The sequence below is a fragment of the Cryptomeria japonica genome, chromosome 3 (genome assembly GCF_030272615.1).
Source record: "Cryptomeria japonica chromosome 3, Sugi_1.0, whole genome shotgun sequence".
Classification (NCBI taxonomy): Eukaryota; Viridiplantae; Streptophyta; class Pinopsida; order Cupressales; family Cupressaceae; genus Cryptomeria; species Cryptomeria japonica.
Window position 1 is genome coordinate 214,968,228 of NC_081407.1, and position 16,841 is coordinate 214,985,068.

Genomic DNA, 16,841 nt, shown 5'->3' on the forward strand with positions numbered 1-16,841 from the left:
AAATTTAGAATTGTTTTGAATCATACATGCACTTAGACTGCTGAAACCAGTAGATTTATAATTCAGAGCTACCAAGTTTGGGTAGATCTTGCCTCCAAAGGCTGAATTTGTTAATTTTCAAACCAAAAATCAGAAGTGTGTAGAAAAGCTTTGGATTAAAACAATCCAAATAGGTCCCATCGGGCGTGCCAAAAACTGTTGTCACTAGGGATTGCACCCATGATGCTCAGTTTGAAAAATAAGCAATCCTGTGAAATATGGAAACACCTTCGAGCCTTTGGGTTGCTCAAAGTGAAGGTGAATCTCCGGAGATCAGGCCGACTTCCTGTTTGGTGAATCTCTTGTAAATAATTTTAATAAACAAAGGGATAGAAAGGGATAGAAAGTTTGCATGTAATGTAAATCTATTCTAATGAAGGTGATGCATCAAATATCTTATTTGAGATCTGCAATCTGCTTAACTCACAAAACTTTCAACAAATAACCTTTGATTGCTTCACAACTCAACTAAACATGTAGATGCATAAATATTTCCTAGAAAGGGACGAATTTAATGCATGCATGAAGGAAAACAACAATTTTTCACAACTTCAAGCAATTAAAATCAACTAACACAAACTAGAACTTGCAACTAACACGTATCTCCTTGCCCCACAAATTGACTGAATGAGATAAATTAGAGGATAAAAATCACAGGAAATTATGAAATCATTCATTCACTAGATAATACAAGAAGTGCTAAGAAGGAAATCTGCTGCTATATTACTGAAAAATAAAGGAGTGTTGCTTTTACAATACTCAAATACTACTGAGCTACAATGCTTTTTTTTTGCAAAAATGTGTATACAAAAAAAAAGAACTAGAGGGAAAAAAGAAGGAGAGAAGGAATATATAGAAATCATTATTAACCCCCTTGAAACCCTAAAATGATTGCATGAGAAAATCCTTCATTGAATCCACCCCAAAATGGCATAAAAACACATGCACAATATTGTAAAATAATAATCTTTATTGCTCAAAAGGACTGCCACTAATCCTGCATGAAGAGAAACCCTCATTATTGAATATGAATTTGCTAGTCTCACCCTAAATAGCTCCATTGAAAAAAAGAACCTGCTGTTAAAAAATCTGCAAGACTAAATGCGAAAAATAGCTATCTCCATGTGAAAGTTGCATGATGAACTGAACTGTAACTGTATGAAAAACAAATCCCACTGAAAAAAAATCTTATGCATTCCCTAGCAACTGCTCTCCATGTTGAGACTTCTGTTAAAAATGGTTGAAAAAAATGTATCTCTTTGTTTCGCAAGCTTTCCAACAGTATGTAACACTTGCATGTTCAGACAATCAATAAGCATCTGCATTAATCTTTCATGCATAAATCATCTCCTTGCTTGGCAGGCTTTCTTCATCGTGGGCCCATGGGAACGAGTGACGATAATGAACTTTGAACCATTGAACCACTTTGAACCATTGAACCTCTTTGAACCAGTTCAAAGTTCAAGTTCAAATTTGACCTTAAAAATATAGACATCCGCCCGTCTGTAGACTTTGTGCCACGTGTCAACCTCTGATTTTCTTGCAGGTCCAATTTGTCTATCATTTGGACCTGCCATCTTAACCACCACTGGACCTGGACCCACCTTGTCACTAAGTCACATTGATAACTGGGCATGCAACTTTTCCTTGCGCCTTAGTGACAATCGTCGGATCTTCCGGACTTGCACGATCCTTATCTCACCTGGGCACTCACCTTTTTTGCACATGCTTTGTCACCAAGTCGCAGTGAGTATTTAGCGATCATCTTTGCATCACGACATAGCGACAACCATTGGATCTTTCTTGATCACCGTTGATCTTTCTGATTTGCTCGGCCTTTACCTCTTTGTCCATTCATGCCACCTGTCAATCTTCGGTTTGCCACCTAATCCACCTAAGCATGGCCTCATCCACCACCTCAGCACCACCAGGCCCACCATTTTACTTTGGTTTGTTCAGCATCAGTCTTTTAGCCAAACTACTCCCTTGGCGAGCCATTTACTAGTCTCATTGAACCTGCAGTTTCATCAATATCTTTTATTTCAATGGAACCGATGCCTTCAGTGAATCAGTTTAGAGATCCATCAATGTCGAGATCTGCTCGATGTCGATGGAACTGATCTTTTGGTGAAACCTTTTCGGGACTCATCAAGGCCAAGGTATGCCCGATAAGTCACCCATCCATGCCATGTCACCAGGCACTGGACTACCACCTGTCTTACCGCGTGTCACCTTGTCACTTGCTCAGAGTCCACCTCGGCACCACTTGGCCTGCCACCTGTCACGAGCGTACTCGTTCCATGCACTTCACAACCGAGGTAAAGCGATAGTCATTGATAGCCCTAGAATGTCACTCTGCCATTCAATCTCTCTTGATCTAGTGGTTGATCTTTAACTTGCCCCTCACTTTGTACTTTCCATAGGGTCATCGGGATATCATCAAACCTGCTATTCCTATATCCGATGGCAACACACACCGCTTTGCAATTTCTACCCAGCCTTTGACATAACATATCATGGGTCTTACCAATGTGTGATGGACCTGGGCTCACCTTGTCGCCAAGTCACAGCGATAACTGGGCTTGCATCTTTCCATAGTGCCTTAACGACCATCGTCTGATCTTTTGCCTGACCGTTGGATGTGATCAATCTGCTCATTCTTTATTCTTGGTCTTTTCGGTCTGATACAAAATTGGGGTTGCCTTGAGATGTGCGCACATGTCGGGTCCACTAGGCCATGAGCTACCTCTTCTTACCAAAAGCTCATAAGCTTTGACAGTATAGTTATATGTGACTTTAGTTATATGAGACTTCCTTGTAAGGTACAAAACCTTCTCTGAGGGTTGTAGCCTTCCAGGTTATTGTATTTTGAGTAGTGAGCTCTAGGCAGTGAGCCTAAATACATGTGCATTCCCCATTGTAATTATTTTTACATACTACTGTAGAGTATCATATTATTGTGGGTCAGTTCCCACCATGGTTTTTCCCTTAATCGGGTTTTCCATGTCAAAATGTTGGTATTGTGTGTTGTTCTATCAATTTCCCTATCTTTGGTGTTGCTACAATTAATTAGATTTACATTTGAGGTTAAGTTTTCTTATCCTATGAAAATTGATTCACCCCCCTCTCAGTTTTCTTTTATTGTTGTCTCCAATAATTGGTATCAGAGCTAGATCCTTTAGAAGAATCTTGACCACTTGAGGTGATCCAGGATGGCAACTTGAGCTGTTATTTTTAAGGAGAGTCCAAGATTTGATGTAAGTAACTATGCTATATGGAAGAACCGGATGAAGGTGAACTTGAAATGTCTTGGAGAGGATTACTAGAAGATTACAAAGAATGCCTATTTTGTTCCTTAGAACAAACTGGTTACTACTGCTAAGATCAAGGATGCTGAAAAAAATATTAGAGCTAAGGAAGCATTGCTAAGTGCCCTAATTGATTCTGAGATGACTAATGTGATGGGACTTTAGACTGCACATGAGATCTAGGAGAAGCTTGAGACCTTGTATGAAGGAGATAAACAAGTCTAAGCTACTAAGTTGCAGAGTTTGAAAGGGAAGTATGAGATGTAGAAGATGGGAGAAGATGAAAACATAACATCTTTTATGGCTAAGGTGAATGAACTTGTCCTAGGTATCAGATGTACCGGTGGAACTCTTCAAGAAGATGAAATTATTGCTAAGGTGCTGAGATCATTGCCTCCTTATAAACATAAGGTAGCTACTATAGATGAGATATAGAATGTGACTACTATGACAAGAGATATGTTAGTTTTAAAGATTGTTGCATTTGAACTAAGCAAATTTGGTGAATCACATGGAAATTCTGAGATAATATTTGGAGCATCTGTATCCAGAAAGAAGAAGTATGATCCAAAAGAATGCAGAATATCAAGATATGAATGAGAGAGAAGAGAGATGGAAGAGCAAGAAAGAGAATTGGATGAGCTTGAAGAATTGATTGCCCGAAGATTGCCTAAAGGAGCTGGTAAGTATGATGGAAAATTGCCTCTGAAATGTTTCTCTTGTAATAAGAAAGGAGATTTTAATTCCAGGTGCCTAGAAAGAATGTCTAAATATAGAGCCATAATAAATTTGACAAGCATGATAAGAATGATAGATATGAGAAGCATGATAAACCTTACAAGCCTAACCAGAAGTATAAACATCAGAATAACTATTATTATATTGCTGATGAAGGTGTTACAGATGAAGAATTAGAAGGAAATGAAATTGTGTTTATTGCTATTAAAGAAGATGGACTAGTACACGTTGACTCTACAAGCTTCAATATTGAGGAGAAATCTTTAGCTGCTAAAGTTGAAGAGAAAGATGAATGGGTGATTGGCAGCGTTTGTTCACACCATATGACCGGTGATAAAAGAAAATTTGTGAATATGAAGAAGTATGATGGGGGAATAGTAAGACTTGGAGATGACAAAGCCTATGTGATCCATGGTAGAGCTTCTATTTCTTTTGATGGTAAGGATAACACTGATGATGTCTTGTATGTTGAAGGTTTGAAGCATAATATTTTAAGTGCTGGAAAGATGGTTGATAAAGGTTATGATTTTCAATTCAAGAATAGAAAATGCAAGATCTTAAATGCCTCCGGTATAAAGATTGCATCAGGAACTAAGAATGAATGTAATATATTTCATTGGAATGCTAGTGAGAAAAGTTGCTTGATTGCTCAAATTGATGAAAGTTGGTTATGGCATAGGAGAATGTGTCATGTTAGTTTTGACTCAATGATTAATATTAGTTCTACTTAAGTTGTTAGAGATTTTCCTTAAATTGTTAAGCCTGCTAATCTGGTATGTGAGCAAACAAGAATTTATTTCAAGAATAAGCAGTATACATCTGATGGATTGCTAGATCTTGTGCATACTGACCTATGTTGACCTAAAAGTATAAGAAGTGTGTAGGGTAATAGGTATTTAATGTTACTAATTGATGATTATTCCAGGATGATGTGGGTTGCCTTTTTGAGATAAAAATCAGAAGCACTGGACAAATTCAAGATATTCAAAGAAAAGGTTGAGACTGAGACAGGATTGAAGCTGAAATGTCTGAGATTTGACTGAGGAGGAGACTTTTTTTCCGGTGAGTTTGACTCATTCTGTGAGAATAATGGAATTAGAAGACAATTATCTGCTCCTAGAACCCCACATCAAAATGGAGATGTTGAAAGGAAGAACAAAAATATCTTGGATGTTGCAAGGACTATGTTGATTGAAGGGAATGTTTCAAAGATCTATTGGAGAGAAGTTGTTAACACTAGTATTTACGTATCCAACCAAGTGCGTATAAAAGGTGATTCCGATAAGACTCCTTATGAGCTATGGTTTCATCATGTTCCTACTATGAGATATTTCAGAATTATTGGAAGCAAGTGTTATATCAAGAGAGATGAGGATACAGGAAATTTTGATGCAGGAAGTGATGGAGGAATTTTCTTGGGATGTTCAACAAAGAGAAAAGCCTACCAGTGCTACAATAAGAGACTGAGAAAGATAGTGGAAAGCGCAAATGTGATGGTTGATGAGAACCATGGAAAAGAAATCAGAGCATGCAGATATGATGATGATCTGCATGTTGTCTTAAAGAAAATTCAAACAAAAGAATTGAAGAAGAATGATCTGGTAGAGACAGTTAATACGGATATTGTTGTTGTTGATGAAGAGGTGAAGGAACTTGAAAATCAGAATAAATAGAAGACTTTGAGGTATGTAAGATTGAATCATTCTGAAAATAAGATCATTGGTGATAAAAATAAAGGCATGATGACTAGAATAAGGCTAGTTGTTGAAGAGGTATGTTTGATATCTAAACTTGAACCTAATGATGTTGTTGAAGCTTGCAAAGATGAAAATAGGATAAAGGCTATGGAACAAGAATTGAATCAGATTGAAAATAATAACATATCGTGGGAGCTTGTGCCTAGACCTAAAGACAAGAATGTGATTAGTACTAAATGGGTATTCAAGAACAAATTGAATGAAGCCAGTGAAGTTATCCGAAATAAAGCAAGATTGGTATGCAAAGGATATTCACAAAAGGAAGGAATTGATTAAGAGGAGACTTTTGTTCTGGTAGCTAGATTTGAAGCTATTAGACTATTACTTTCATATGCTTCTTATAAGGATTTCAAGGTATATCAGATCGATGTCAAGTCAACCTTTTTGAATGGTGATCTTGAGGAAGAAGTATACATTGAGAAACTTGATGGATTTTTGTTATTAGATGATGGAGACATGGTATGAAAACTGAAGAAATCTCTTTATGGACTAAAACAAACCTTAGAAACTGGTATGCTAGATTGGATAAGCATTTGCTGAAATTGGGATTTAATAAAGGTACTGTTGATAGTAATATATATTTCTAGATTGAGAATGATAACATTTTGATTGTTGAATTTTTTGTTGATGACATTATCTTTGGAGGAGATGATGACTTGAGTATGAAGCTTATCGGTGATATGCAGAAAGAATTTGAGATGTCTATGATAGGAGAAATGAAATTTTTCTTAGGTTTGTACATTTTACAGACTAGAAAAAGTATTTTTATATCTCAAGCTAAATGTGTGAAGGAATTACTGAACAATTTTGGGTTAGAAGATTTGAAACCCATTGGAACTCCTATGGTGATTGGCTGCAAATTGTCTAAGAATGATGAATCTTCCAAAGCTAATCAGACCTTGTACAAATCTATGGTTGGTGGACTGCTATACTTGACTCAGACTAGACTTGGCATTATGCATGATGTTTGCATGGCTCCTAGATACCAAGTTGATCCAAAAGAGAGTCTTGTCACTGTTGTAAAGAAGATATTCAAATACTTGAAAGAGACTATGGATTATGGTTTGTGGTATTAGAAGAATGATGATTTCATGTTATGTTCTTACAGTGATGTTGATTGGGCTGGTGATGTTGATGACCATAAGAGTACCTCCAGTGGTGCATTCTTTTTGGGTAAGAAATTGATTTCATGGGCAAGTAAGAAACGAGATTCAATTTCCCTATCTACTGCTAAAGCTGAATACACTGTCACTTCTAGTAACTGCACTTGGGTAATTTGGATGAAACAAATATTGAAGGATATCAGAGTTATCTATGATGAGCCTACTATCACATATTGTGATAATTCCAGTGCTACTAATATGTCAAAGACCCCAGTGCAACATTCAAAGACTAAACATGTATCAGTCAAGTATCATTTCTTAAGAGAAAAAGTAAATGAAGAGGAAGTGAAGTTAGGGTATGTGTCTACAAAGTAACAAATTGTTGATATTTTTGCCACACCTTTGCTTGTAGATACATTTGTCTATTTGAGGGACAAGTTAGGGGTATCTACCCCTCCTAATGGGAACTAGATGAATTGAGTTGCATCAATCGGGTGGACTTCACAGTCTTATCTTTTCGTCTAAATTGATGAGTTTATGTTGCTCCTCTGATGTAGTAGTCTATTTGTGGTTTAGTTGAGATGGTTGCAATCATCATTTGATTTTTTAAGGGGGAGAGTAAGTTAGGTTTTTTGTTTTGAGAATCTTTGTCATTGATGTCAAAGGAGGAGAGAAAGCATGTGAAAAATTATCTTATCTACTATTGGTGAGCTTGATCTTAGGGGAAGTTTATTGGAGATGTTTTATTTCTTTGCGTTGATTGTTTTTCACATCCATATGTTTCCATCAATGCCAAAGGGGGAGATTGTTGGACATTGCTACTGCTAGGATATGTTGTTGTCATTGATGTAAACATATTCCTATGATTTATTGCTCTGGTGATTGTAGATTGGTTTATTGAGATCACAGTTCGGTATATGAAGTATTTCTAGTATCACTATTGGGATCATGTTTCGGTATATGGAGTATTTCTAGTACCATTAATAAAACATCCATGCATGAAAAAATTTAGAGATTATGAATAAATATAAATGTGTAAAAGAGGAATAACTAATGCATAAGATGCCTATTTATTAAGGAGCTTCCAATTCAAGAAAATAAATTTCATATTTTAAGTTCTTCACTAAAGGGGACAAAAATAAATTAGTCTAGGTCAAGTTATTTTATTTTAATTTACAGTTACTACCTTGTTGTTGGTATATATGTCAATAAAAAAAAGACAAGCAAGGGATTGGGACAAGCTAAAGGAATGTTCATTAATTTCTTTAATAATTTAGATCATTAAGTACATGGAAAGATAAACAAATATTATCATATTCTTTATGGTGAATACAGAAAGGAAAAACAAGAATAAATAATATCATGGTGGCACCATAATGGTTTAGAACAATTGGGATCCCTTTAAATTAAAGCTAGAAGGATAGTAGCCATAGCACTCAAAGCTCATCATCTTCTACACATAGAAGTAGTTGGTCTAGCAGGGATGGAAAAGGAACCACAAAACATAAATATTGACATGGAACAAAAATTTAAGTTATTGATATCTAGAGATATAACACCTCAAAGGAAAATGTCATGCAAATTTATATTTACTTATTAAATTAAGGTAAAATTGAGGATATTATCCATAATTTAGAATTAGAAAAATGTAAGAGGTTTCACATAATATAACCTAATAAGTAGAGAATAAGGGTAAAGATAAAGATAAAATGGAAACATGTCACAAAAAAAGTGTACTAAAAATATATATATGCATACGTATCTTAATAAAGATGGCAAGAAAGGACATCATGATTAACTCATGAAGGTTGAAAGTGATATTACTAGGTTACCTTGAGGAAAAGAGAATTTTTAGGCCTAGGGAGAATATTGAAAAGATATAGAACATTCCAAGCCATCACAAATGTAATCTGGTTCATTTGGACACTCATATATCTATTATATAGCACTTAAACATCCCTAAAACTATAAAATAATTAATGAGACTAAATTAATGAGACTAAGATAACTGAATGTTATTATGAAAAGACATTAATTGGCTACATAACAAAGGGAAAAGTAGGATATAAGAGAATGGATCATATGAATTACATATATGTAAGAATAAAGAGGATAAATATACATATACATATACATTTACATGTAGAAGTACATGTGTATGTGTATGTGTGTATGTGTATGTATTTATGTGTATATGTGTATATGTATATACACATAAATACATACACATGCACACACACACACACAGATATACACACACACACACACATATGTGAGTGTGTGTGAGTGTGTATATATATATATATATATATATATATATATATATATATATATATATATGTATATACATATGTATACAACATATATACATATATATATACATATGCATATACATACACACACACACACACATATATATACACATGTATATATATGTATATGTACATATGCATGTATATATGTATATATGTATGTATATATATATTATTTATAAATACATATCTATACAAATATATATGTACATATATGTATATATACATACATACATATATATATATATATATATATATATATATATATATATATATATATATATATATATATATATATATATATAGACACACACACACAATATTTAACTGGTGACTGAGAGAGGGGGGGTAAATCAGTTAAGGCAATTTACTCATAATTCAACCGATCAAAATAACCATTCTGCAACTATCCTTTGCATTGTCTTAAACATTGTGTAAATCATGAAAGCAAATAGCATCATTTAAAAGAGATTTGCATGCACAGATAAATATCACATAACATAAGTAATTATACGTAGAAACCCTCAGTTAAAGGGAGAAAACCACGATGGGGATAACCAACATTCTCTCTTACTGCAATGAAAAAGAGTGCCATGTTAAGAGCTTACAATTTGTTCTTTTTGAGAACATCACCCTATTAGGAGTGATTGGTATCCAGTTAAGAATACCTTAGAACCTTTTAAAGTTCACCTTGCTAGAGGATTTTGCAACTTCATATTTGAAGTGACTCTGTTAAGAGATTTTACATAAAGAACCGGTTAAGGTTCACCCTATTAAGGGATTTACGATGTTGCAATAGTTAGAAGGCAACAAGGACGATTGATCTATCTATTGACACTACCTTTGTCTCATAGATCTACTCTGTATGCTTTGTTCAATTGATTGGTGTCAGCTTCATCGATTCATTCCTGTATCTGCTATACTCTGTTCTGCTCCCCCTATTTACTTTCACATAGATCTTTTTCACATTGACAACAACCTTTTTAGAATGGATTGTGTGAATATATTAGCCTTTGGTTCTGGCGCCAACTTTCCCTCCAAAACATCAGATTCAAAATTCTATTACCTCACCATAAATTACTCTCCAAAAATTATTCCAGGAATATCGGTCAAGACAGTCATTCATGCCGATGAGTCCGCCGGTTGAAAAGAGAAGATTGTCGGTTTAACTGGATGTCAACTGGACGTTTCTTGGTTTGTTGGTTGAGACTCCTATTATGCTGGTGTACCGATCAAATTCTACGTAACTGGTTACCTCCTATATACCGATCTATTATCTACTTAGCTGATTATCCTCCCGTGTACTGATTTATTCACTGCTTAGCCAGTTGACCTTCTGAGTGCTGGTCTACTTACTTCTTAGTTGGTCTACACTATTCTTAGCCAGTTAACTTCTGTATACCGGTCTACTCACTACCGATAGGAATAAGAACTCTTATTCTTTACAGGTTACCCTTCACTCCTTTACCAATGGATTGTGAAGACTTAGAAGATGATGTTGCCAACAATGACAACCATTTCAATCACTGGTCATACAAAATGTACCAAAATGCCAACATATATAGTTATTATAAATGGATATGATGGAAAGACATTATGAAAAGACCTTAAGAGGCTATATAAAGAAGTCAAAAGTGAGAGATAAAAATGAATGAATAATATGTGTTAAATATAGTTGGGAACAAAGAGGATAAGTGAGAGTATATATATATATATATATACCACCAAAGTATATTAATATATACTTTTATGGGTGCATACACGAATTCATATAATTTATTATGATTGTGTAACATCAAGGTTTACTACATATAACAAGATATTAAACTTTGGGCTTCCATCAAGATTTCTTTGTTAAGACTAACATATCCATCAATGTGTGTAATAAAATCTATCTGAATATATTATAATGACATGGTCTACATAATAAAATTCATAGAAATGGTTATTATTAATACACAATGGAAAATTATGATTAAGTATTAGAAGATCTAATGAACATTATGGATGTCAATTTTTTTATGTAATAACAACTTAAAAAATCAAATATATATATAATTATAAAAGAAAAACATATATTTTTATCCAATAATTAGAAACATGACAAAAACATATTTTTATATCAACTGCAATGTTCATCCTTTTTAACACGCTCAAAACTATGAACATATGGAGGAACAGTATGCAAAATGATGACTAAGACCTGCATACCTTTATGAGAGAAGTGATGTAAATTCCTACCTGGGCATCTACAAGGGTGAAGTTTGTATGATGGCGTAGCAGATTTGTAGGTATGAAAAAAGTATTGTGTTCTTGAATGCGAGGCTTCTAATAATGAGTGCATAGCAATAGAGGTTTATTGCTGCGTTTAAGAAGTTTAGCGAGTTTGGATTTATCATGGAGGACTGCGCATAATCAAATTGTTTGAGGGCTGCGTTGAAAATACAATCTGCTAAAGTGGGAAGATATGGATAGTTTACAGTTATTCATCAAAGAGTTTTCGTTGTTACTTTTTGTTATAAACTTTGTGCAAGAAAATAGTGAAAAATAGTCAAGAAGTAATACTGATTTGCATGAATAGTTTGGTAAAGACAAAATCCACGGAATAATTGGTTTGAACCCCTTGGATTATTTACCACTATAAAGGTTTATAGAAAGGATGTATCAGGGATTAATTGATTAAAATTTTGTAAAAGGTGTGGGCGTTTATATTTCTTTTTTAAGATGAAAGATGATATTTCAAAATAATTGCATTCCATGTTTTTGATATTGATATTATAAGTATAAGAGTAATCAAAACTAAAATTCTAAAATTCATTCCTCAAAACTGTGAACATACGGAGGAAGAGTAAACAAAGTTTCTCATAGAAATAAAGAAACAAAAGATGGAAAAGGAAGAGGTTGAAACAATTAAAACTATGGTTTCACTAGACGATCATCTTTTTTGTACTTTCAAAGTCATTTGTGCTATACTTGATAGAATTTTGAAAGTTTTGAATGGATCTTCAACTAGTTATGCTTGAACTTTTAGAGTTATCATTGTTACTCCTTATAAGGTCTCCAAATACTAATCAAAGATATCAAGTGGATAAATAGTAACAGGGTCACACTTGGAGGTTGGGGGCACTAAAAGACGAAGGAATTTCCATCATCTCAAGCTAGCTTCTCACTTTCAGATGATGGTTTGCATGAGAAGCAATTTTTACTTTAAATTCCTGTTTCTTTTTTTTTGCTGACATTTTTTGAAGAATACATGTATTGTGAAGTTTGATTTTTGGATGTAGTTTTGGGATCTGATGAAGAGTTTTGGTATGGATGGTTGCCTAGAGAGTTCTTGAGATTGTGATCGACAATTATCACTTTTATGAGAGTCAAGAGACAATTTGAAGGATTTTTGTCGAGAATAATATAGTGTCTATGATTCGAGAGTTTCAAATTGAGAGCTCAAGGATTCAGCTTGAAGTTACACATTTACAAGGGACATCTTGGGGGAGTTCCACTTGACTCAAGATTTGGTTCTTCAGGGAAATATCTTCTCAAATATATGCATTTATTTTATGTAATCAACAAATTTTGTTTTGTAAGCTTTAAGAGGGGTCCTTGGCTAGGGTGAAACTTGAGGTTTGGTTGGTACTTTTTTAGGAACAATGTAATAAGGGGGGAATTGTTAGCATAGCTTTAGTACATCATACAATCTATCAATGCACAATCTAGCATATTTGGCCCAACAATATATTTTTTTACTAATTTTTATTTTCTATTTACCATTTTTGGTATGTCATATCAATAGAAAATCTTAAATACATAGGATGATTTTGGACTTTTAGATAATTTAATAATGAAAAAATTTCAAAATGTAAGTTTGTTTTAGGAATTAATTGGATCTTAAGATTAATTTCCATATTTCTTTAAGTTGAATTAGGAAGTTATGTTCAAATTTTATATACAATTTGGACTCCCAAAAGTTTTTATAATGTATAGATTTTTGAAAATCATAAACTAAGCATGAAATTCAAAGCGGAAAACCTTGAAAAAATTATAATTTACAACTTTTTACAAATTTCAAGACAAGTTTATACTCCAAAAAATTATGCAATTTCAAGACAAAAATACAAAAAAATCATGCAATTTTTTGCTTCTTCAAAATTGTAAATTAAGCACAAAATGTGTTGGAAAAAATACATAAGTTTTTTATATACAATCCTTTATAGATTGCAAACCAAAATCAAACTCTCAATTTTAAGTTGCAAGACAAAATTTTCTTACCTTGATTCCTAAGCTATGTATAAGGGAGTTGTACCCATAAAAAACTAATGAGAATATCAAAAAAGTGCATGCACTCACCAAAAGAAGTACATCAAAACCACTTCATTAGAAATGCTAATAAATATTCACTATAATATTAATACTTTGGTTAAATCCATACAATCTTAACATGGGCACAATTTATAATTTTACTCAACCCATAATTTCCCCCCCTCATAGAAGATTTGAGCATTGTTGGGTGCTTAGCTAGGGAGTTTTTCTCTTGTTTAACTCTTTTGAACCTTGTTGTGGTGGATGGTGAGCCATTTTGTTTTGCTCCAACTTTTATTGTGTTATTTTCCCTTGGATCGCCAACCAAAGAGGGAGCCATAGATGTTGAGGAAGTTGTAGATATGTTTGTATTCTTAAAGTTGGCCTCCTTAATAGATATTGTTGAATCATCTATTGTAGGTCTATTGAAGGTGGCCACTTGAGAATCTCTAGGAATAGGTTCATGTAATTTAGATGGAGAGGAAGCACTTAAATTAGCCAACAAAGGTGGTTGTGTATAGTCTTGAGCATTTTCACCAATAGGAGGAATAACATAAGGATGGGCGATGAAAGATTATTTATAAGTGTAGGATAATCGTGCATCACCAAAAATATTGTTTGTTTTAATTTTCTTAAGGTTGGGTGAATAAAATAAAATGCAAGCTAGTATAGGTCTCTACGTACAATGTGTTGGTATGTTGGATATGTTGATATGGTTTTTTCTTTGATGTCAACACTTATCAACACTGGCCAAATTGGTTATGTTCACTGGCATGCAAGTAACTTATGCACAGTCACTGGTATTTGGTTCACCGACAAGTTGTATTGTTCACCGACACTTGGAATCACTTGGAGACTACTTGGTTATGTTGAAAACATCGTTTGGACACTTTGTTTTGGTGATTTGTTCATTGGTTTATTCAAGTTTGCATATTTGTTGCTACCAGCAAATAGGTCCAAAATATGCACCGACAGGTATATCTATTCCAGATCAGCATGGCACATTATGGAGATGATTTTTTATTATTGTAAATGCATTGAGCCGACATCATGCATCGGATATTAATTTATTTGTAATTGATTTTATTGTAATATCTTTTAGTGAGCCGACCTACTCAATTGGTCTTAGGTTATGGTATAAATGTAAGATCTCATTTGTGAGATTAAGATATGCAAGGAAAAAGATTGTAATTCGGTATATGTGAAAAGAAGTAGAGCTATACATGCAGACATCATTTGAAGGTTGAAGGAAGGATTTTGTAAAGGCATATCAGAGCTAAACCGGTACTGAATCTAGCATATGGAGATGCTATTTTGAGCAGTACATTATCATTGGATTTAATCATCCAATTTTAGTTAGTGTGACTCTCATTTTGTGATTGAGCAGTGAGCTCTAGGCGCTTAGCCTTTCTGCATGTGCAGACCCCCTATTGTACACACATACTATCTGCAGTAGTATCATCTGATTGTGGGTAAGGTTTCCCACCATCATTTTTCCCCTTATAGGGTTTCCACATACACATATTGGTGTTATGTGTTGTGGATGTTATTGTCTTTATGTTTCATGCATTAATTTTTACGGGTACTGCAATTAATTGTTAAGACTTCTACCGACATAAAGTTTGGTTTACTGATATTAAGCATTAAGTTTTGGTTAGGTTAATTTTGGTTGAATTTATTAAACAACTGATTCACCCCCCCCCTCTTAGTTGTCTTCAAGACCTAACAATTGGTATCAGAGCCTACTCCTCTTTTTTCAGAAGTTTAACAACTTGAGGAGATCCAATGTCTTCTAACTATTTCAAGAAGGATAGTCCTAAACTTGATGGAACCAACTACGGTATATGGAAGATCACGATGGAGACACATCTAAATTGCATTGGAAAAGACATATGGGAGGTTAAAAAGAATGGTTACACTGCTGCTACTCCCGGTCAGCCTAATCCTCCAATCTTAGGAAAAGATGAGGAAAATGATTGCAAAGCAAGAGAAGCACTTTTGAGCACATTGTCAAATCAACAAATCATGGGATTATCAGATAGGTCTAATGCTAAAGCTATTTGAGATAGATTGGAAACATTGAATGAAGGTGATGCCATAGTTAAAATTACAAAACTTGAATCCTTCTGGGTTAGGTATGAAAATTTGAAAATGGAAGAGGATGAAAGAATTTATGCTTTTATGGAAAGAGTAAATGAAATTGTTTTGGGTATACAATGTTGTGGAGGAACCTTAAGTGAAGATGAAATTTTTTCTAAAGTTTTAAGAGCATTGCCACTGGCATATAAAATGAAAGTAACTGCTATAAATGAATTGAGAACAATGCCTAATACATCAATAACTAGAGATACTTTGGTTGGAAAACTTTCAACTTTTGAAATTGAGGAATTTGGTCCTGTTACTACTATAAAGATAGATTTAGCTTTCAAGGCATCAACATCATCTGCATCATTATCATTTGAAAAATCTGATTAGAATGCCTTTTATGTAAGAGAACTTGAAGAAATCAAGAAAGAAAATGAAGAACTTGAAGAACTTGAAGCACTATTTGCAAGGAAAATGCCTAAAGGTCCTATTGGAAGCAAGTATGAAAGTAAAGAACCATTTAAATGTTTTAACTACAATAAGATTGGTCATATGGCATCTAGGTGTCCTGACAGACATGCAAGATTAAAAGAAGAAGCTAGAAGAACATACAAGCCTAACCCTGAATATCGGAGATATAAATTTAAGAAAAATAGAGACAAATCTTGTTATCTTGCTAATGAAGGAATCACTAATGATTCTGATGAGGATCTGATAGACAATGGATGGGTTTTTGTTGCTATAATAGAACATCAACTGACACCTACTATCCAACTGGTAGAGAAGGCCCTGGCAGCTAAAATTAAAGATACGAATGAATGGATCATTGATTCAGGATGTTCACATCATATGACTGGTGATAAAAGTAAATTCTTAACCTTTCTAGAATACAATGGAGGTCTAGTAATATTTGGAGATGATAAAGCTTGTTTGATCAGAGGAAAAGGCACTATATCTCTTGATGGTAAGAACAATACTGATAATGTTTACTATGTTGAAGGTTTAAAGCATAATCTTTTGAGTGTTGGTCAATTAGTTGAAAAAGTATTTCAGTTACAATTCAAGAATGGTAAATGCAAAATCATGAACAAAACTGGTTTGGAAATTGCAACCGGTAATCAAACTAAAGGTAATATCTTTCATTTGAACAATAGTGAAAAGACATGCTTGATTGTACATATTGATGAAAGTTGGTTATGGCAT